Source organism: Coregonus lavaretus, assembly GCF_964263955.1.
Source record: "Coregonus lavaretus genome assembly, chromosome: 19".
Classification (NCBI taxonomy): Eukaryota; Metazoa; Chordata; class Actinopteri; order Salmoniformes; family Salmonidae; genus Coregonus; species Coregonus lavaretus.
The window spans coordinates 19,052,382-19,077,254 of NC_140006.1; positions in this window are offsets into that span (position 1 = coordinate 19,052,382).

The window sequence follows — 24,873 nt, forward strand, 5'->3', positions numbered from 1 at the left end:
CCACGAGACTCATCGCGAGCGAGTCATTTTTTTAAAATATTGAATCTCCTGCTTTCCTTGTTGTATTAGGTATTCCTTGGTTAGCACTCCACAACCCCACCTTTTCATGGCCGCAGAGGGTTCTCACGGGGTGGTAACGAGAATGTCAGGGTAGGTGTCTCAGTGTTTCTCTTGGTGCAACCACGGTGGAAAGTCCAGACAGTACCTCCACCGTGCGCATTCCCCCCGAATACCTCGATTTGGCGCACACGTTTTCCAAAACGCAGGCGACCAAGTTACCACCTCATCGGGAGGGGGATTGCGCGATAAACCTCCGGGTAGAGCTGTGCCTCCCAGGAGTCATGTGTATCCCCTATCACAGGCTGAAACGGAGGCTATGGAGACATACAGTGGGGGAAAAAAGTATTTAGTCAGCCACCAATTGTGCAAGTTCTCCCACTTAAAAAGATGAGAGAGGCCTGCAATTTATATCATAGGTACACGTCAACTACGACAGACAAAATGAGAAAAAAATATCCAGAAAATCACATTGTATGATTTTTTATGAATTTATTTGCAAATTATGGTGGAAAATAAGTACTTGGTCAATAACAAAAGTTTCTCAATACTTTGTTATATACCCTTTGTTGGCAATGACACAGGTCAAACGTTTTCTGTAAGTCTTCACAAGGTTTTCACACACTGTTGCTGGTATTTTGGCCCATTCCTCCATGCAGATCTCCGCTAGAGCAGTGATGTTTTGGGGCTGTCGCTGGGCAACAAGGACTTTCAACTCCCTCCAAAGATTTTCTATGGGGTTGAGATCTGGAGACTGGCTAGGCCACTCCAGGACCTTGAAATGCTTCTTACGAAGCCACTCCTTCATTGCCCGGGCAGTGTGTTTGGGATCATTGTCATGCTGAAAGACCCAGCCATGTTTCATCTTCAATGCCCTTGCTGATGGAAGGAGGTTTTCACTCAAAATCTCACGATACATGGCCCCATTAATTCTTTCCTTTACACGGATCAGTCGTCCTGGTCCCTTTGCAGAAAAACAGCCCCAAAGCATGATGTTTCCACCCCCATGCTTCACAGTAGGTATGGTGTTCTTTGGATGCAACTCAGCATTCTTTGTCCTCCAAACACGACGAGTTGAGTTTTTACCAAAAAGTTATATTTTGGTTTCATCTGACCATATGACATTCTCCCAATCCTCTTCTGGATCATCCAAATGCACTCTAGCAAACTTCAGACGGGCCTGGACATGTACTGGCTTAAGCAGGGGGACACGTCTGGCACTGCAGGATTTGAGTCCCTGGCGGCGTAGTGTGTTACTGATGGTAGGCTTTGTTACTTTGGTCCCAGCTCTCTGCAGGTCATTCACTAGGTCCCCCCGTGTGGTTCTGGGATTTTTGCTCACCGTTCTTGTGATCATTTTGACCCCACGGGGTGAGATCTTGCGTGGAGCCCCAGATTGAGGGAGATTATCAGTGGTCTTGTATGTCTTCCATTTCCTAATAATTGCTCCCACAGTTGATTTCTTCAAACCAAGCTGCTTACCTATTGCAGATTCAGTCTTCCCAGCCTGGTGCAGGTCTACAATTTTGTTTCTGGTGTCCTTTGACAGCTCTTTGGTCTTGGCCATAGTGGAGTTTGGAGTGTGACTGTTTGAAGTTGTGGACAGGTGTCTTTTATACTGATAACAAGTTCAAACAGGTGCCATTAATACAGGTAACAAGTGGAGGACAGAGGAGCCTCTTAAAGAAGAAGTTACAGGTCTGTGAGAGCCAGAAGTCTTGCTTGTTTGTAGGTGACCAAATACTTATTTTCCACCATAATTTCAAATAAATTCATTAAAAATCCTACAATGTGATTTTCTGGATTTTCTTTTCTCAATTTGTCTGTCATAGTTGACGTGTACCTATGATGAAAATTGCAGGCCTCTCTCATCTTTTTAAGTGGGAGAACTTGCACAATTGGTGGCTGACTAAATACTTTTTCCCCCACTGTATGTCACCGAGTCCCTGCGCCAGGGGTTTATACGTCCCTCCACTTCGCCTGCCTCCTCGAGTTTCTTTTTTGTGAAGAAGAAAGACGGCGGTCTGCGCCCTTGCATTGATTATCGATCACTGAACAAGGAGACAATACGATTTAGTTATCATCTCCCCCTCATTCTTTCGGTGATCGAGTAAATGCATGGGGCGCGCTTCTTCACAAAATTATATCTCCGGAGTGCGTACAACCTGGTGCTTGCCGAGAGGGGGACGAGTGGAAGACAGCATTCAGCACAACCAAGGGGCATTATGAATACCTGGTGATGCCTTACGGTTTGATGAATACTCCATCCGTCTTCCAGTCCTTTGTGAACGAGGTGTTTCGGGACATGCTTGGTCGCTGTGTAGTGGTCTACATCGATGACATTCTGGTGTATTCCGCTACGCGCGCCGAGCATGTGTCCCTGGTTCGCAAAGTGCTGGCCCGACTGTTGGAAAATGACCTTTATGCCAAGGCAGAAAAGTGTGTTTTTCCAACAGTCCGTCTCCTTCCTCGGATACAGCATTACCTCCTCAGGTGTGGAGATGGAGGGAGATCGCATTTCAGCCGTGCATAATTGGCCGACTCCAACCACAGTCAAGGAGGTGCAGCACTTTATTGGCTTTGCCAACTACTATCTGAGGTTTATCCGGGGCTTTGGCAAGTTCGCAGCTCCCATCACATCTCTGTTGAAGGGTGGGCCATCCCGGCTCCGCTGGTCTGCTGAGGCTGACAGGGCCTTCAGTAACCTGAGGGGTCTGTTCACCTCAGCCCTGATACTGGCCCACCCCGATCAATCACTACCGTTCGTAGTGGAGGTGGATGCGTCTGAGGTAGGGATAGGCGCGGTCCTATCTCAACGCTCGGGCACGCCACCCAAGCTCCGCCCCTGTGCCTTCTTCTGCAAGAATCTCAGCCCGGTGGAGCAGAACTACAACGTTGGTGATCGGGAGCTGTTGGCTGTTGTCAGAGCCCTGACCGTGTGGAGGCACTGGCTCGAAGGGGCAAAACACCCTTTCCTCGTCTGGACGGACCACCGTAACCTGGAGTACATCCGGGAAGCGAGGAGGCTGAACCCTTGCCAGGCCAGGTGGGCCCTATTCTTCACCCGGTTTGACTTCACTCTATCATACATCCCTGGTACGAAGAACGTGAAGGCAGACACACTGTCACGGCTATATGACACAGAGGAGAGGCCCAGAGACAACACCCCCATACTCCCGGCCTCCTGCATTGTGGCGCCGGTAGTATGTGCGATGGACGTGGATATTTAGCAGGCGTTACGCACAGAGCCATCTTCACCTCAGTGTCCAGCTGGGCTGCAGTACGTGCCTGCTCTTGTCCGTGACCGTCTAATCTACTGGGCACACACGTCCCCCTCCTCTGGTCAGCCAGGTGTCGGTCGTACAGTGCACTGCCTGACCGGAAAGTACTGGTGGCCTACCTTGGCTAAGGACGTGAGGGTGTATGTCTCCTCCTGCTTGGTGTGCGCCCAGAGTAAGGCACTTAGGCATCTCCCAGCGGGTAAGTTACAGCCTTTACCAGTTCCACAACGGCCATGGTCTCACCTACGTATTGGTTTCCTGACTGATCCACCGTCCCCCCCTACTCACAAGGCAGGCAATACGCTTGACCTCATCTTTACTAGATGCTGTTCTTCTACCAATCTCACTGCAACTCCCCTCCAAGTCTCCGACCACTACTTTGTATCCTTTTCTCTCTCGCTCTCCTCCAACACTACTCACTCTGCCCCTACTCAGATGGTAATGCGCCGTCACAACCTTCGCTCTCTCTCTCCCGCTACTCTCTCCTCTTCCATCCCATCATCTCTTCCCTCTGCTCAATCCTTCTCCCTCCAATCTCCTGATTATGTCTCCTCAACCCTCCTCTCCTCCCTTTCTGCATCCTTTGACTCTTTATGTCCCCTATCCTCCCGGCAGGCTCGGTCCTCCCCTCCTGCTCCGTGGCTGGACGACTCATTGCGAGCTCACAGAACAGGGCTCCGGGCAGCCGAGCGGAAATGGAGGAAAACTAGACTCCCTGCGGACCTGGCATCTTTTCACTCCCTCCTCTCTACATTTTCTTCCTCTGTTTCTGCTGCTAAAGCCACTTTCTACCACTCTAAATTCCAAGCATCTGCCTCTAACCCTAGGAAGCTCTTTGCCACCTTCTCCTCCCTGCTGAATCCTACTCCCCCCACCCCCCTCCTCCCTCTCTGTGGATGACTTCGTCAACCATTTTGAAAAGAAGGTTGACGACATCCGATCCTCGTTTCTTAAGTCAAATGACACCGCTGGTCCTGCTCACACTCCCTACCCTATGCTTTGACTTCGTTCTCCCCTCTCTCTCCAGATGAAATCTTGCGACTTGTGACGGCCGGCCGCCCAACAACCTGCCCGCTTGACCCTATCCCCTCCTCTCTTCTCCAGACCATTTCCGGAGACCTTCTCCCTTACCTCACCTCACTCATCAACTCATCCTTGACCGCTAGCTATGTCCCTTCCGTCTTCAAGAGAGCGAGAGTTGCACCCCTTCTCAAAAAACCTACACTCGATCCCTCCGATGTCAACAACTACAGACCAGTATCCCTTCTTTCTTTTCTCTCCAAAACTCTTGAGCGTGCCGTCTTTAGCCAACTCTCTTGCTATCTCTCTCAGAATTACCTTCTTGATCCAAACCAGTCAGGTTTCAAGACTGGTCATTCAACTGAGACTGCTCTTCTCTGTGTCACAGAGGCTCTCCGCACTGCTAAAGCTAACTCTCTCTCCTCTGCTCTCGCCCTTCTAGACCTATCTGCTGCCTTTGATACTGTGAACCATCAGATCCTCCTCTCCACCTTCTCCGAGTTGGGCATCTCCGGCGCGGCTCACACTTGGATTGCATCCTACCTGACAGGTCGCTCCTACCAGGTGGCGTGGCGAGAATCTGTCTCCGTACCATGTGCTCTCACCACTGGTGTCCCCCAGGGCTCAGTTCTAGGTCCTCTCCTATTCTCGCTAAACACCAAGTCACTTGGCTCTGTCATATCCTCACATGGTCTCTCCTATCATTGCTACGCAGACGACATACAATTAATCTTCTCCTTTCCCCCTTCTGATAACCAGGTGGCGAATCGCATCTCTGCATGTCTGGCAGACATATCAGTGTGGATGACGGATCACCACCTCAAGCTGAACCTCGGCAAGACAGAGCTGCTCTTCCTCCCGGGGAAGGACTGCCCGTTCCATGATCTCACCATCACAGTTGACAACTCCGTTGTGTCCTCCTTCCAGAGTGCAAAGAGCCTTGGAGTGACCCTGGACAACACCCTGTCGTTCTCCGCTAACATCAAGGCGGTGACCCGATCCTGTAGGTTCATGCTCTACAACATTCACAGAGTACGACCCTGCCTTACACAGGAAGCGACACAGGTCCTAATCCAGGCACTCATCTCCCGTCTGGATTACTGCAACTCGCTGTTGGCTGGGCTCCCTGCCTGTGCCATTAAACCCCTACAACTCATCCAGAACGCCGCAGCCCGTCTGGGGTTCAACCTTCCCGTTCTCTCACGTCACCCCGCTCCTCCGCACACTCCAATGGCTTCCAGTTGAAGCTCACATCTGCTACAAGACCATGGTGCTTGCCTACGGAGCTGTGAGGGGAACGCCACCTCCGTACCTTCAGGCTCTGATCAGTCCCTACACCCAAACGAGGGCATTGCGTTCATCCACCTCTGGCCTGCTGACCCCCTACCTCTGCGGAAGCACAGTTCCCACTCAGCCCAGTCAAAACTGTTCGCTGCTCTGGCACCCCAATGGTGGAACAAGCTTCCTCACGACGCCAGGACAGCAGGTCACTCGCCACCTTCCGGAGACACTTGAAACCCCACCTCTTTAAGGAATACCTGGGATAGGATAAAGTAATCCTTCTACCCCCCCCTACCCCACCCCCATAAAAAATAATAAAGAAAAAATATATATTGTAAAGTGGTTGTCCCACTGGCTATCATAAGGTGAATGCACCAATTTTTAAGTCGCTCTGGATAAGAGCGTCTGCTGATGACGAAAATGTAAATTAAAATGTAATAGTCACCAACAAAACAATTGGTAGCACACTACGCCGTGAAGGACTGACATCCTGCAGCGCCCGCAAGGTCCCCCTGCTCAAGAAAGCACATATACAGGCCCGTCTGAAGTTTGCCAATTAACATCTGAATGATTCAGAGGAGAACTGGGTGAAAGTGTTGTGGTCAGATGAGACCAAAATCGAGCTCTATGGCATCAACTCAACTCGCCGTGTTTGGAGGAGGAGGAATGCTGCCTATGACCCCAAGAACACCATCCCCACCGTCAAACATGAAGGTGGAAACATGATGCTTTGGGGGTGTTTTTCTGCTAAGGGGACAGGACAACTTCACCGCATCAAACGGACGATGGACGGCGCCATGTACCGTCAAATCTTGGGTGAGAACCTCCTTCCCTCAGCCAGGGCATTGAAAATGGGTCGTGGATGGGTATTCCAGCATGACAATGACCCAAAACACACGGCCAAGGCAACAAAGGAGTGGCTCAAGAAGAAGCACATTAAGGTCCTGGAGTGGCCTAGCCAGTCTCCAGACCTTAATCCCATGGAAAATCTGTGGAGGGAGCTGAAGGTTCGAGATGCCATACATCAGCCTCGAAACCTTAATAACTTGGAGAAGATCTGCAAAGAGGAGTGGGACAAAATCCCTCCTGAGATGTGTGCAAACCTGGTGGCCAACTACAAGAAACGTCTGACCTCTGTGATTGCCAACAAGGGTTTTGCCACCAAGTACTAAATCATGTTTTGCAGAGGGGTCAAATACTTATTTCCCTCATTAAAATGCAAATAAATTTATAACATTTTTTACGTGTTTTTCTGGATTTTTTGGTTGTTATTCTGTCTCTCACTGTTCAAATAAACCTACCATTAAAATTATAGACTGATCATGTCTTTGTCAGTGGGCAAACATACAAAATCAGCAGGGGATCAAATACTTTTTTCCCTCACTGTATGGCAAGAGGAAAACAACAACAGCCCCCTGCTGTTACAGTAAATTGTACACAATTCATAAGCCTATACTGAACATCATTTTGCTGGATTATTGAAAATTGTAGATAGCATCCATGTTATAAGAATTCTACAGAGGCCACCTGTAGGTAACCATTTCATTTAGCATGAATGTTGCGTGGCAATACATTCCTCATAAATCTACAAGACTTATGAAGGCTCCACCCCAATAAAAAAAACAAGCTAGACAGTATTTTCAAGTGTTGTGTGTCAGTGGTGAAACCAAAGATAAATTAACAAGATGCTGTACAGTTTAGAAAAACACACCACACCATTAGAAATGTAATCATTCCCTATTACATTGAAAGCACAGTCATTACGTTACCCAGCAATAGCGATTGGCAACACTTTTCTGGTAATTTGATGATGCACAAATCTTTGTGCTGTTGGCAGGAGTTGGGCTGTGTGTGTCTCACCCCTTTTCCATGGATATGTTCAGCCAAGAGTGACGTACAGCTTCTCACTCTCTGAGACTTTCCCTCAGCACAAATTTCATATGCCCTATTGAGAACCATGAGAATTTATGGGACATTTCTAGTAGCGGTATAGAGTAGAGTAAAGTCTTTATTATTCCTTGGGGGCAATTCATTCATCCCACAAACATCTAGTCAACATTATATTGAATATTAGCTATCTACAGTGGGGGAAAAAGTATTTAGTCAGCCACCAATTGTGCAAGTTCTCCCACTTAAAAGGATGAGAGAGGCCTGTAATTTTCATCATAGGTACACGCCAACTATGACAGACAATTTTTATTTTTTTAATCCAGAAAATCACATTGTAGGATTTTTAATGAATTTATTTGCAAATTATGGTGGAAAATAAGTATTTGGTCACCTACAAACAAGCAAGATTTCTGGCTCTCACAGACCTGTAACTTCTTCTTTAAGAGGCTCCTCTGTCCTCCACTCGTTACCTGTATTAATGGCACCTGTTTGAACTTGTTATCAGTATAAAAGACACCTGTCCACAACCTCAAACAGTCACACTCCAAACTCCACTATGGCCAAGACCAAAGAGCAGTCAAAGGACACCAGAAACAAAATTGTAGACCTGCACCAGGCTGGGAAGACTGAATCTGCAATAGGTAAGCAGCTTGGTTTGAAGAAATCAACTGTGGGAGCAATTATTAGGAAATGGAAGACATACAAGACCACTGATAATCTCCCTCAATCTGGGGCTCCACGCAAGATCTCACCCCGTGGGGTCAAAATGAACACAAGAACGGTGAGCAAAAATCCCAGAACCACACGGGGGGACCTAGTGAATGACCTGCAGAGAGCTGGGACCAAAGTAACAAAGCCTACCATCAGTAACACACTACGCCGCCAGGGACTCAAATCCTGCAGTGCCAGACGTGTCCCCCTGCTTAAGCCAGTACATGTCCAGGCCTGTCTGAAGTTTGCTAGAGTGCATTTGGATGATCCAGAAGAGGATTGGGAGAATGTCATATGGTCAGATGAAACCAAAATAGAACTTTTTGGTAAAAACTCAACTCGTCGTGTTTGGAAGACAAAGAATGCTGAGTTGCATCCAAAAAACACCATACCTACTGTGAAGCATGGGGGTGGAAACATCATGCTTTGGGGCTGTTTTTCTGCAAAGGGACCAGGACGACTGATCCGTGTAAAGGAAAGAATGAATGGGGCCATGTATCGTGAGATTTTGAGTGAAAACCTCCTTCCATCAGCAAGGGCATTGAAGATGAAACGTGGCTGGGTCTTTCAGCATGACAATGATCCCAAACACACCGCCAGGGCAACGAAGGAGTGGCTTCGTAAGAAGCATTTCAAGGTCCTGGAGTGGCCTAGCCAGTCTCCAGATCTCAACCCCATAGAACATCTTTGGAGGGAGTTGAAAGTCCATGTTGCCCAGCAACAGCCCCAAAACATCACTGCTCTAGAGGAGATCTGCATGGAGGAATGGGCCAAAATACCAGCAACAGTGTGTGAAAACCTTGTGAAGACTTACAGAAAACGTTTGACCTGTGTCATTGCCAACAAAGGGTATATAACAAAGTATTGAGAAACTTTTGTTATTGACCAAATACTTATTTTCCACCATAATTTGCAAATAAATTCAGTAAAAATCCTACAATGTGATTTTCTGGATTTTTTTTTTTCAATTTTGTCTGTCATAGTTGACGTGTACCTATGATGAAAATTACAGGCCTCTCTCATTTTTTTAAGTGGGAGAACTTGCACAATTGGTGGCTGTCTAAATACTTTTTTCCCCCACTGTATATACAGTGGGGAGAACAAGTATTTGATACACTGCCGATTTTGCAGGTTTTCCTACTTACAAAGCATGTAGAGGTCTGTAATTTTTATCATACGTACACTTCAACTGTGAGAGTTGGAATGTAAAACAGAAATCCAGAAAATCACATTGTATGATTTCTAAGTAATTAATTTGCATTTTATTGCATGACATAAGTATTTGATACATCAGAAAAGCAGAACTTATTATTTGGTACAGAAACCTTTGTTTGCAATTACAGAGATCATACGTTTCCTGTAGGTCTTAACAAGGTTTGCACACACTGCAGCAGGGATTTTGGCCCGCTCCTCCATACAAACCTTCTCCAGATCCTTCAGGTTTCGGGGCTGTCGCTGGGCAATACGGACTTTCAGCTCCCTCCAAAGATTTTCTATTGGCTTCAGGTCTGGAGACTGGCTAGGCCACTCCAGGACCTTGAGGTGCTTCTTACGGAGCGACTCCTTAGTTGCCCTGGCTGTGTGTTTCGGGTCGTTGTCATGCTGGAAGACCCAGCAACGACCCATCTTCAATGCTCTTACTGAGGGAAGGAGGTTGTTGGCCAAGATCTCGCAATACATGGCCCCATCCATCCTCCCCTCAATACGGTGCAGTCGTCCTGTCCCATTTGCAGAAAAGCATCCCCAAAGAATGATGTTTCCACCTTCATGCTTCACGGTTGGGATGGTGTTACATTTACATTTGAGTCATTTAGCAGACGCTCTTATCCAGAGCGACTTACAGTTAGTGAGTGCATACATTATTTTTTATTATTATTATTTATTTATTTTTCATACCGGCCCCCCGTGGGAATCGAACCCACAACCCTGGCGTTGCAAACGCCATGCTCTACCAACTGAGCTACATCCCTGCCGGCCATTCCCTCCCCTACCCTGGACGACGCTGGGCCAATTGTGCGCCGCTCCATGGGTCTCCCGGTCGTGGCCGGCTACGACAGAGCCTGGATTCGAACCAGGATCTCTGGTGGCACAGCTAGCACTGCGATGCAGTGCCTTAGACCACTGCGCCACTCGGGAGGTACTCATCCTTCTTCTTCCTCCAAACACGACGAGTGGAGTTTAGACCAAAAAGCTATATTTTTGTCTCATCAGACCACATGACCTTCTCCCATTCCTCCTCTGGATCATCCAGATGGTCATTGGCAAACTTCAGACGGGCCTGGACATGCGCTGGCTTGAGCAGGGGGACCATGCGTGCGCTGCAGGATTTTAATCCATGACGGCGTAGTGTGTTACTAATGGTTTTCTTTGAGACTGTGGTCCCAGCTCTCTTCAGGTCATTGACCAGGTCCGGCCGTGTAGTTCTGGGCTGATCCCTCACCTTCTGCATGATCATTGATGCCCCACGAGGTGAGATCTTGCATGGAGCCCCAGACCGAGGGTGATTGACCGTCATCTTGAACTTCTTCCATTTTCTAATAATTGCACCAACAGTTGTTGCTTTCTCACCAAGCTGCTTGCCTATTGTCCTGTAGCCCATCCCAGCCTTGTGCAGGTCTACAATTTTATCCCTGATGTCCTTACACAGCTGTCTGGTCTTGGCCATTGTGGAGAGGTTGGAGTCTGTTTGATTGAGTGTGTGGACAGGTGTCTTTTATACAGGTAACGAGTTCAAACAGGTGCAGTTAATACAGGTAATGAGTGGAGAACAGGAGGGCTTCTTAAAGAAAAACTAACAGGTCTGTGAGAGCCGGAATACTTACTGGTTGGTAGGTGATCAAATACTTATGTCATGCAATAAAATGCAAATGAATTACTTAAAAATCATACAATGTGATTTTCTGGATTTTTGTTTTAGATTCTGTCTCTCACAGTTGAAGTGTACTTATGATAAAAATTACAGACCTCTACATGCTTTGTAAGTAGGAAAACCTGCAAAATCGTCAGTGTATCAAATACTTGTTCTCCCCACTGTACAGTACCAGTCAAAGGTTTGGACACACCTACTCATTCAAGGGTTTTTCTTTATTTGTACTATTTTTTACATTGTAGAATAATAGTGAAGACATCAAAACTATGAAATAACACATATGGAATCATGTAGTAACCAAACAAGTGTTAAACAAATAAAAATATATGTTATATTTGAGATTCTTCAAATAGCCACCCTTTGCCTTGATGACAGCTTTGCAAACTCTTGGTATTCTCTCAATCAGCTTCACGAATGCATTTCAATTTTACATATACATTTACATCATTTAGCAGACGCTCTTATCCAGAGCGACTTACAAATTGGTGCATTCAACTTATGATAGCCAGTGGGACAACCACTTTTCTTCTTTTTTTTATAGGGGGGGGGGGGGAAGGGGAGGGGGGGGGGTGTTGTTAAAAGTTAATTTGTGGAATTTCTTTCCTTCTAAATGTGTTTGAGCCAATCAGTTGTGTTGTGACAAGGTAAGGGGGGGGGGGGGGGGGGGGGTATACAGAAGATAGCCCTACTTGGTAAAAGACCAAGTCCATATTATGGCAAGAACAGCTCAAATAAGCATAGAGAAACAACAGTCCATCATTACTTTAAGACAAGAAGGTCAGTCAATATGGAACATTACAATAACTTTGAAAGTTTCTTCAAGTACCGTCGCAAAAACCATCAAGCGCTGTCACGACTTCCTCCAAGGCTGCCTCCTCTCCTTGTTCGGGCAGGCTTCGGCGTTCGTCATCACCGACCTTCTAGCCACTGCCGCTCCTCATCTCATCATTCCATTTGTTTTGTCTTGTTTATTACACACACCTGGTTCATATCCCTTCATCAGTACCTGTATAAGTGTTCCCTCTGCCCTCTTGTCTTTGTGTGTGATTGTTTATTGTAGAGGATATATAGCTCAGAGTGTATCGCCGGGATGTTCACCCTTGTGCCTTGTCTTCACCAGTGCGCCGTTTACCGCACTGGTGTATATTACGCATTGCTGCGAACCTCTGTTTATTTGAATAAACCATTTATTCTGTGATTTCCTCTCCTGCGCCTGACTCTGTCGAACATCACCCGCTACAGAATCACACACCCGAATACATGGAGTCAGCAGGAACTGGGAATATGTCTGGAGTCGTGGACCGGGTCCGGGAGCATTCGAATATGCTAGCCAGCTTGGGCGAAGCGATGGATCGGGTTCTCCAGGTCGTCCAACGCCTGGAGGGGAGAGGACCCAACCCTTCGGGACCAGCTGAGCTACTGGATCCAGCCACCCACACCCCAGCCCCCAGAGGAATTCACCTTTCCCGACCGAGGGAGTACGACGGGACAGTGACCCGCTGCCAGGGTTTCCTCCTGCAACTGGACGTGTATTTCTCCACCATCAGCCCGGCTCCCTCGGAGCGGGAGAAGGTGTCAACCCTCGTCTCCTGCCTCTCGGGCAAAGCCCTGGAGTGGGCCAACGCGGTCTGGGGTGAAGGAGGAGCCGTGTTGGCCAACTACGGGTAGTTCGCTCGCCTCTTCCGGGCAGTCTTCGATCACCCTCCCGAAGGGAGAGAGGCGGGCGAGCGGCTGGTCCATTTCAGGCAGGGGACGAGGATTTTCTCTCCGCCACTCCTCCACTAACCTAACGCCATTTCAATGTGTTTTAGGTTATCAGCCGGTTCTGGCACAGTGGCATCAGAGCCAGACTGAGGCTCCTGCGGTGGATGACTGGTTTCGGCGCGTGGAGGAGACGTGGAACGCTGCTCACGTCCACCTCCAACGCGCAGTGCATCGCCAGAGCCCGCTGTTTGTGGGGCCGTTCAATGTTCTGAGGAGAATAAACGAGGTTACTTATAGGTTACTACTCCCTCCAGAATACTGCATTAAACCCTCGTTCCATGTGTCTCTCCTCAGGCCGGTGGTGGTTGGTCCGCTCCAGGAGTCTGAGGTGTGGGAGGTCCCTCCGCCTCCTCTGGACATCGAGGGGTCCCCGGCGTACTCCTTCCGTCCCATCCTGGATTTGAGGCGTCGGGTGGGGGGCCTTCAGTACCTCATGGAGTGGGAGGGGTACGGTCCGGAGGAGCGGTGCTGGGTCCCGGTGAGGGATAGCCTCGATCCCTCCCTATTGCGGGATTTCCACCGTCGCCATCTGGCTCGCCCTGCTCCGCGTCCTCCTGGTTGTCCCCAAGGCCGGTGTCGGCGCGCTGCCGGAGCTGCGCGTCAAGGGGGGAGTACTGTCACGACTTCCTCCAAGACTGCCTTCTCTCTGCGTTCGTCGTCACCGGCCTTCTAGCCACTGCCGCTCATCTCATCATTCCATTTGTTTTGTCTTGTTTATTACACACACCTGGTTCATATCCCCTCATCAGTACCTGTATAAGTGTTCCCTCTGCCCCCTTGTCTTTGTGTGTGATTGTTTATTGTAGAAGATATATAGCTCGGTGGAGCTAGATTTGTATTGTGTATCGCCGGGATGTTCACCCATGTGCCTTGTCTTCCCCAGTGCACTGTTTACCGCACTGGTGTATATTATGCATTGCTGTGTACCTCTGTTTATTTGAATAAACCATTTATTCCGTGATTTTCTCTCCTGCGCCTGACTCTGTCGAACATCACCCGCTACAGCGCTATGATGAAACTGGCTCTCATGAGGACCGCCACAGGAATGGAAGACCCTGAGTTACCTCTGCTGCAGAGGATAAGTTCATTAGAGTTACCAGCCTCAGAAATTGCAGCCCAAATAAATGCTTCCCAGAGTTCAAGTAACAGACACATCTCAAAATCAACTGTTCAGAGGAGACTGTGCAAAGAAACCACTACTAAAGGACACCAATAAAAAGAATAGACTTGCTTGGGCCAAGAAACACAAGCAATGGGCATTAGACCGGTCCAAATTGGAGATTTCTGGTTCTAACCCCATGGCTTTGTGAGACGCGGTGTGGGTGAACGGATGATCTCAGCATGTGTATTTCCCACCATAAAGCATGGAGGAGGAGGTGTTATGGTGTGGGGGTGCATTGCTGGTGACACTGTCTGTGATTTATTTAGAATTCAAGGCATGGCTACCAGAGCATTCTGCAGCGATACGCCATCCCATCTGGTTTGGGCTTAGTGGGACTATAATTTGTTTTTCAACAGGACAGTGAACCAACACACCTCCAGGCTGTGTAAGGGATATTTTACCAAGAAGGAGAGTGATGGAATGCTGCATCAGATGACCTGGCCTCCACAATCCCCTGACCTCAACCCAATTGAGATGGTTTGGGATGAGTCAGACCGCAGAGTGAAGGAAAAGTAGCCAACAAGTGCTCAGCATATGTGGGAACTCCTTCAAGACTGTTGGAGAAGCATTCCAGGTGAAGCTGGTTGAGAGAATGCCAAGAGTTTGCAAAGCTGTCATCAAGGCAAAGGGTGGCTATTTGAAGAATCTCAAATATAAAATATATTTTGATTTGTTTAACACTTTTTTGGTTACTACATGATTCTATATGTGTTATTTCATAGTGTTGATGTCTTCACTATTATTCTACAATGTAAAAAATAGTACAAATAAAGAAAAATCCTTAAATGAGTAGGTGTGTTCAAACCTTTGACTGGTACTGTATGCATGTACAGGTAACTGCCAAAATAAAGGAAACACCAACATAAAGTGTCCTAATAGGGCGTTGGGCCACCACGAACCGCCAGAAAAGCTTCAATGTGACTTGGCATAGATTCTATAAGTGTCTGGAACTCTATTGGAGGGATGCGACACCCTTCTTCTATGAGACATTCCATAATTTGGTGTGTTGCTGATGGTGGAGGAAAACACTGTCTCAGGCACCACTCCAGAATCTCCCATAAGTGTTCAATTGGGTTGAGATCTGGTGACTGAGAGACACACACACACCCTTTAAACCCACTATGCTCCTTTGAGACCCCTCTTTCAAAGTCACTGAGATCTCGTCTTCTAGCCATGATAGACAAAATAATGGGTGACTGGGCATTTTTATACATCACCCTAAGCATGAAGGGATGTTAATTGCTTAATTAACTCCGGAACCACACCTGTGTGGAAGCACCTGCTTTCAGTCTACTTTGTATCCCTCATTTCCTCAAGTGTTTCCTTTATTTTTTGCAGTTACCTGTATAATGTTGGTGCACTAGTTTTGATTGTGGACCATTTCAATAGCAAGAAATCAAAGCAGAAATGTAACAGCTGCCTATTTATTTATTCAGCTTTTGTCTACTTTTACAGATAATCCACAACAGAATGGGGTTGACCAAATTAACAACACAGACGATCTTGCATGGTGGGCGCTTGGGACTTTTCCAGTTAAATGTATTTCAGTTAACATCAGATGAAAGTGTTACTTAAAAGACTTCAGCAATCAGCTGACCAACACAGGGAGGGATCCTGTCAAAGGATGCTTTGAGTGCTCTTTCAAAGCAACCACTGTCTGCACACGAAGCTCATCCCATCCTTCTGTCTGTTCTCTTCAAACCAGATCTGAGTTCCGTCCGACCCTCCCTTACTCTCCACTACCACCCCCCCCCCCCCCCCAACTCCCCCCACTGGTGCAGAAGATATTCCTACAGCAGGACGGTTGAATGGCAGCCCTGTTGCATGTCAGCCTAGGCGGCAGCAACAGGCATTTTACAAGGTCCCTGCTGTGTGGAACTGTGACCTGGCCCTCCGAGCAGAGGTCCCAGGTGACAAATAAAACACTATCCCCCACAGGAGCTGGCTGGCCCTAAAGACTTCACAATGAGAATCTAATCGTAGGTATAACTCCAAGTGGCCAGCTAGTTCTCTCTGCCAGCCATTCAGAGGAGTAGGTGCTGCTAATTGGGGAATAAACGTGTGTGATAAATAGTCTAGGAGAAGGTGGTTTTAATGTGGGGCCCTTAAAATGGCCACTTACTGGTCATAGTGTTTTTCCACAGAGTCATTGTTCAGTAGAAAAAAGGTATTTTGTTTTTTCAGGATAGCCATAGACAAAGTTTTTGCCCTTTTCTGAAATGTTACTAATTAAACACTACACAACACAAAAGTTGTTCAACACCATTATTGTGCATTATTGTGACCTGTCACTATTGTGAAGTTGGTAATTCTGTAGAGGCGTGTTCTGTTTTACTGATAAAAGGTGCATTTACCAAAACAATACAGCCCAAATACATCTAAAAACATCAATCAAGTCAATAATGTTAAGAAAAAAAATGCACCAGATCAACAATTCGGTCGACAAAATGGTCACAGTGTCCAATGATATTCATTGTAAATAGGGGCTCTGTCCCTCAGATCAAATGGGCAGGTTCTCAGCAGGCTATCAAGGTTGTTAACGCCGGCTGTAAACCAAACCTCCCTGGGGGTCAAAGGTTGAAATGTTTGGGCTTCAGAGAGACGCCAATGGGTGAAGCATGGCAAGGATTTACAATGAAGCCTGTCACACAGTTACAGCCCTTGAATCAATGACCTCTCCCCAGCCTCAACTTCGGCCATCAGGGAGCTCCATTCTCAGGGAACACACACACCACACACACACACACACACACACACGCGCGCACAAAAGCAAACACAAGCGCACACACATAACAAACAGACACACACACACACCCACACACACTCTGATGTGGATTGTTGTTGGCAGACTAAATCAAACTTATGTAATGATAATAACAAGCTCATTTAGTCATGAAATGTAAAACCATGACCACTGAAAGGGCTGAAAGGAATACTAGTTGCAGACAGCTAGGTTAGTTAGCCATGTCATTAAATGTTATGTAACAACACAGCAGTGATGTTTGAATGTATGTTATCTGTGATGTTTATGTTGACATTCTCTATTTATAAAACCTGGGGTATCAATTTAATTTCAAACAATACCCTTTTGCCACCCCTCATCGCATTGTGTTTAACATACAGTATATATGCTTGCTTGGTTGGGACCATGTATAATAAGTCTGGAACTTGTGAAATTGCTGTGAGAAAAGGTAATACATCCAATTTGATCTATAAGTATTCCCCAAAGGAGTTGCTAGATTACTGAGTCTGGTGATGTGAGATAGGTGGAGGTTAACTGTAGAGCCAGACAAGGGCCCATCCATGGTAGGTGTTGAACGTAGCTAATAGTAAAACGAGATGCTGTATTCTAGAGCCTGTAGGCTTACTGTACTGTAGCGATCACAGTCTTGATTTGTTCTAAAATTAGGCCAATAACAATTGCCAGAAACCGTAGAATAAATAGCAAAGAAATGAACATAAACAACATGCCAGTCCAAGTGTATGAATTAGAAACCGCAAGAATTCAGTCTGAGTCTGAGACAGCAGTGTCAATTATAGATAGTGAATGATCCTGTCCAAGTCACCCCCCCCCCAAAAGAAAAACCCCTGAAGAGTTCAACAGGAACTACAGCAGACAGAGAGCGGTTGAAAGGGTAATTTAAAATAATAAAAAGCACAATAGCCACTCTGTGTGTCTGAGATTCAGACTTGATAAGAGAAAACACTTTATGAGAAAATGTGTTTGAAAAACAATTGTAATAATGCTCTACTGACTTTTTCAAACAGATAGGCTGCACTGATCAATGCCCAAATTAAAGCAATACATTAATCTGACGTTCCCTATCATTTAAAAAAAAGGCATAGATAAGGAACTTAACAAGCTTTTCCTCTCAACATCCTTTTTAATCATTTGGCGAGCAGCATACTCCGGCAAGCACCTCAGTGTACCTCTCTCTCCAGTGTTGTCCGGAGGATCAGAGAGGGAATATGATGATCTAGCAGCAGAGTAAATGAACATCAGGCCCAGACCTTGGCTGCCAGAGTGACGTGGGGAAGAGAGAGGGAGAGAGCAAAGGAGAGAGAGAGAGAGAGAGAGAGAGAGAGAGAGAGAGAGAGAGAGAGAGAGAGAGAGAGAGAGAGAGAGAGAGAGGAGGAGGATGAACAGAGATTACCTGAAACACAAGTGCAGCCCAACCAGGCATCTTGAATGACAATAACACTAGGAGTGAAGCACTCACCATGAAAATACATCATAAATACACAGAGAAGTTGGAATTAGGTCACATCATACCAGGGACTTGATTCCTCCTTTTCATTAATATTAAATGGCTAGTCACCTATCGTTCAGGTACCTTCAAATGCTCATGTTATGGGACTTTTTAAAGATATTGACTCAAATGCTGTCACTGTGGTTCTATGCTATTTGAACATGTTAGGACAATTGACTGTTTGTGTATCTATTCATTGGTTTATTTCCCCCATGTGACAGCTTCATCAAAAAATTGGTATGATCTATATTCTGTCTGCCTTATCTAAGTATTTCAATACATACTGTAGCAATTGGCAAATATCTATATAGATGTCAAATTAGTCCACTTTACAAAGTTCTCAAAATTCACACCATGATAAGCTGCAACAGTTAACAAGTAAAACAAAAACACAGACTATCTCAGCATAAAGAGGGAATAGTCAATCATTTCTGCTTTAAGATTTACTATCAAATAATGTTTCTGGAGGGACTGATTGCCCTCTTGTCCCAGTGAGTGATGCCGGCGGAGGGAGCCCCTAGATGAGAGCTATTGTAAGAGCTGCTAATATGAACCAGATGTTAAACTTGTGTCCTCAAAATGAATGGGCCTATTGGGAAACCAAAAGCGGGTCTCACGGGACATTCCAGTGAAGGCTAAGCTGATTGGTTCGTATTGAAACAACATGGCCAAGATAAACGAAAGATTTTCAAGAAAGGGGGTCTCTAGACTCTGAGTCTAAAATAAATCGTTAGGGCTAAAGGAGGAGCTTAGCTCATCCTCTAAGGAAAACAGAGCGTTTTGCAAGTGACTGACACACATGATGACTGTGGCGCCAGGGAACCTAGGTCTAGGGCCCAGTTGTGCAGCCTGGTCTCATAGACTAGGCGTAACATAGTAAATGTAAATCCGGGAAACTCAAATGAGAATTATATGTTACGTTTGGTATGGTTACATAAGACAGAAGGTTACTTAAGGCAAAAACGAAAGTAGTGTGGTTGGTCAGGGTGGATTGGTGGGCGTATAATGCGAACGTCTAGCAACACAAAGGTTGCGTGTTCGAATCTCATCACAGACAACTTTAGCATTTTAGCAACTTTGCAACTACTTAGTATGTTAGCTAACCCTTCCCCTAACCCTAACCCTTTAGCCTAGCCCTAACCCTAACCTTAACCCCTAACCCAGCTAACGTTAGCGTTAGCCACCTAGCTAATGTTATCCATAACAAATTGGAATTCATAACATTCATATGTTTTGCAAATTCGTAACATATTGTAAGAATTGCAATTCATAACATATCATACAAATTGTAATTTGTATCATATCATACAAAATGGATGACAGACATCCACAAATTAATACATATCATACGAAACATATCATACTAACTGGCATGTTACATAATCACTTTTACTATGTTACGTCTACCCTTGAGTCCAGGTTGCAGCCAGAAGTTGTGGGCTGCTGCCTGGGCTGCATGGGAAGTGGGGATCATCGGCCAGGGCCGTGCTTCCTTTGTGCTGATGTCACATAGCATCGAGGCTACAAGACTGCAGGGTATTACTTTTTCCAAATTGTTATATTTATTTTCCCCTCACGACTTGGACTGTTTTTGTTCAGAGCTCAGCTCAACTGAAATGGTCTTGTAGCAGCAGCATAATAATTTTGTTTATTCAATCTGATAGAAACGTTTTCTAAAGCTGTAATACATAGCATAAGTATCACAGCTTATCTGATGACACATCTTCCCTTTATCTGTTTATTTCCAACCCAAATCCAGACAGTACGTGAACAACGGCAATGGTGTCATAGGGTCGAAATTCTAATAAAACCATTAACTAAGATGTGTTTTTTACAGTTTAAACTCCGTTATTGCCAACATTTCATCACCTATTTGCATCCCAATTTTGTCTATTTTTTTTAAATAAGCATAATAATAGCAAGTAATATAATCACACTAAAAGCTATTTATTTTCTAGGATCATGGGCAACAAACTCTGAGATATTAACAGACCCTGAAGGCTTCAGGATGATTTTATTTAAAAAATCTATGTGTTTGTGGAGCCTCTCTTTACAGCCCATTGGCAACAGGAGTCTGGAGGGGCATTTCGACACAGGAAGCAGCTCTGTTGCCACAGTTTGCCCCCCAACTATCTCCATCAGACAACAGTCCTCCCCTCTCACCTACATTGAGGTTGTTGACATAAGTGTTTATGAAATGCTTATATACTGCTTATGAATGTGTTATGTATAGGTTATGAATTTGTTATGAAGTCTATGTAGGTACCCTTCAAATAAAGTGTTACCTAATTCTCACTGTGATTTTACAGAAAAGCATTCTGCTCCAGTGAGCTAGGGCAGTAATTGTACTGTACCAGGTTAAAAATAATAAAGTCAAGGTCCTAATAGTAACATGTTAATTAGCTTAAGGCAGGCATGTAGCTACAGTAGGCGAGGTAGTTACCGGTGCCATGTCTCTTCCGGCTCTCAGAGCTGTGTCGGTGCTTAACAGTACAAAGGTGAGGTTCTAAAAAGAGAAGCACACTTCTACACAATAGCTGGAAAGTAGTAGTGTGGTGGTGTTTTCCTCTGTCAGTGGCCCGGCCAGCCTGTTTTGTAAGCACTTCCATCCTGTGAAAGCCCCTGGTAGACCTCCACCTGCTAGCTAGCCCAGGGAGGGAGAGAAGGAGAGAGGGAGGGAGAGAGAGGGAAGGAGGGATGGAGGCGCCTCCAAAGCCAGCCTCTCCCCCTCATTTCACTGGCGCCAGCTCTCAATGGGCCTTGCACTTTGATTATTTGTGTTAACAGTTAATTTAGCACCACAGACACATGTGTCAAAGCTGGCTTCACTTCCTCATGCATCACCAACAAATGTGACTTTTATTAGTTCTTTTTCACAGGGCCACCCCCCTCTCCTCTCTCTCTCTCCACAGAATAGTAGAGTGACACTCCGCCACTCTCCACCTCCACCCCTAACTCCCTCCACACTTATTTTCAACCCCCGCCTCCACTTGCTTGCTGCTTGGTTCAGTCCTAATCTCTTCCACATCTTGCATGAGAGAGTTATTTCTGGCTCCTCTGTTCCCAATGGTTGCATTATCAGGAATACATTTCATGTCAATTTATGGTTGGTTAATACCACAGAGAGACTCTTTGTTATTGAGATTTGCTCTCGGTCCAGTTGAAAAGCAAAAGCTTAACCCCCAACCACTGAAAAAAAGGCTTCTGCCACATTTTCTAAACTTTTCCCCCATTTGGATCATGCAGGGCTCACAAAGATAACTGATGGAAGAATTCAAAGAATAAGTGTTTCATAAGCCTTAATTATAGTCACAATTACAGGCAGTAGAAGTAGAGAGACAGTTTATTAAAACAGTTGACTCCTGAGTTTTTATAAGTAATCATAACAAGATCATAAGGACTCCCAAACCCTTGAGGACCACTGTCCTCTGAGGACCAATGTTTAAAACCACATTTTGAATAAACATCTAGATGTTTAGTTTCAGTGTAATGGAATAACTATGTAGGCTATGATGTCCTCTCACAAAACAAATCTCCACCCTGGGTTCTCAGTGGAACATCACTCCCAGGGGTGTTTCAGGTGGAGTGAGTGAGTGAGTAGGGAAGAAAAGCATCTTGGATGATAATGTAGATGGCTAGTTGAGCTAAGACACTGATACTTAAAGAGACTGGGAAGGTAACAGTGCTGAGAGAGCACAAACTAGCCACAGCACACATGAGCTCATGCCAGAAGTATGCTAGCAGAAGGCCACAGGAGCCATGGAAATATTTGGACATCTTTTTTTTTGCTCCCTCTGCTCGTCTGCGATGTAACCAACTGCATCATCTTTTGTGGTTAAGAGGCACGTTTTCATGTGGCTTGAGGGAGGCAGAGCGTTCAGAAGTTTGGCCTCTTTTGTTTTTGTTGCATTTGAACCGCTCAACATTAGAAAAATGTGACCCAGCATCCCAGCTTGTCCCATAAGGCCAACGCATACGTCTGTTGGATAACCAACTCTCCATCCAATCATGATGCCATGTCCTTTCATAACTGTGAATATGAACATTGATTCATCATATACCACAATGTTCCACAATGAAATAACAGTAAAGAGCTCCAAACTGTAAACATTGTGTCTGTTTGGCAGCTAGCTGTATAAGGTCACTATTTCATCTTGTTTGATGTGCTCTAGTGTGTAGAGACTCCAGCTATAATTGGTTATCAACATATGAGAATTACTTTGACGTAATCCGCTTTGCCCCCTTCTGTGGCAGATGGGGTCTGGTCTGGCCGGGCACGCCACTCCTCTGAGCACGAGAGTACCAAGAAAATCAGGCCTCCGTGTAGGTTTCATCTCCTTAGTACTGTGACAAACCCATAATGCAGCAGATTTGACAGATATGGGCCTGTTGAATGACAGGTGAATTCCAATGAAGAACAACAAACAATGTCTTGATGATGTCAGCTCTGTGTCAATGCTTTGGAAAATACTGTTTTGAAAAACCATGAAATATTAATCAAAGACATTGGCACGAACCAGAGACAGAGATAGAATACTTCATTATCATTCACAGAACATGCAACAAGAGACTGATGAATGATGACCAAGCTAACTCAAGCCAAGCCCCGGGGGACAGTGAGGAGTCATTCATATAATAAAAAGCTCTTCTCTTCTTTTCCGTTCTCCTCCTATCCTCTGTTCACTCTTCTCTTCTCTTCAAGAGGACCCGGGGGTCAGTGAGTGAAGAGCAGAGGAGGCTGGTGTGAGGAGCTAAGGATGGGCTCATTGTAATGGCTGTAATGGAATAAATGGAACTGAGTCAAACATCTGGTTTCCATATGTTTGATGTGTTTGATATCGTTCCATTCATTCCATTCCAGCCATTACAATGAGCCTGTCCTGCTATAGCTCCTCCCACCAGCCTCCACTGGTAAGGAGTCATTATGGGGGGGGGGGGGGGGGGAGGCTATTCAAGACAACCACGGCTGATGATGACCACCAGGCTCCATCCAACACAAAGCCCAGGATTCCCTCCTCTTCCTTCCCAGCATTGTCTGACATCCTGCAGGGCCAGGCTCCCAGCTCTCTATGGCCCTGTAGCCGCTGCCTGCCACAATAGCACCAACCAACTAACCAGCCAATGCCCTGGGCCCTGCGCATGGAAGGGTGACAACGGGGACAGACAGCAGCAGTCAACTCAGCTTCATGGGATGTGACCAATGACTGTTGGGGATGTGACACTTCTTTTCCTCAACAATTAACTACATTACAAAGCAAAACGCCTGATACGACATGACAGTGTAATGATGGACTCTGTCTGACAGATAGTTTTAAGTGATAGTACAATAGGCCTATCTATCACGCAGTATGTAAAAGTGGCCATATACGGTTAGATGCACTACATGACCAAAAGTAGGTGGACACCTGCTCGTCGAACATCTCATTCCAAATCATGGGCATTAATATGGAGTTGGTCCCCCCTCTGCTGCTATAACAGCCTCCACTCTTCTGGGAAGGCTTCCACTAGATGTTGGAACATTGCTGGGGGGACTTGCTTCCGTTCAGCCACAAGAGCATTAGTGAGGTCGGGCACTGATGTTGGGCGATTAGGCATGGCTCGCAGTCGGCGTTCCAATTCATCCCAAAGCTGTTTAATGGGGTTGAGGTCAGGGCTCTGTGCAGGCCAGTCAAGTTCTTCCACACCGATCTCGACAAACCATTTCTGTATGGACCTTGCTTTGTGCACAGGGGGCATTGTCATGCTGAAACAGGAAAGGGCCTTCCCTAAACTGTTGCCACAAAGTTGGAAGCACAGCATCGTCTAGAATGTCATTGTATGTTGTAGCATTAAGGTTTCCCTTCACTGAAACTAAGGGGCCTAGCCCGAACCATGAAGAAGAGCCCCAGACTATTATTCCTCCTCCATCAAACTTTACAGTTGGCACTATGTATTCGGGCAGGTAGCGTTCTCCTGGCATCCGCCAAACCTAGTTTAGTCCGTCGGACTGCCAGATGGTGAAGCGTGATTCATCACTCCAGAGAACGCTTTTCCACTGCTCCAGAGTCCAATGGCAGCAAGCTTTAAACCACTCCAGCCGACGCTTGGCATTGTGCATGGTGATCTTAGGCTTGTGTGCGGCTGCTCGGCCATGGAAACCCATTTCATTAAGCTCCCAACGAACAGTTATTGTACTGACGTTGCTTGCAGAGGCAGTTTGGAACTCGGTAGTGAATGTTGCAAGTGAGGACAAATGATTTTTATGCACTACGCACTTCAGCACTCGGCGGTCCCGTTCTGTGAGCTTGTGTGGCCTACCACTTTGCGGCTGAGCCGTTGTTGCTCCTAGACGTTTCCACTTCACAATAACAGCACCTACAGTTGACCGGGGCAGCTCTAGCAGGGCAGAAATCTGACGAACTGACTTGTTGGAAAGGTGGCATCTGATGACGGTGTCACGTTGAAAGTCACTGAGCTCTTCAGGTCAATACGGATACAGAATAACATCCAAATGTTATATTATACGTAGACTACATTATATAACACTGGGGGAAATGACATGTTGCACATTCCATATGGCCGTAGGGCTAAGAGCAAAGCAGGCTGGAC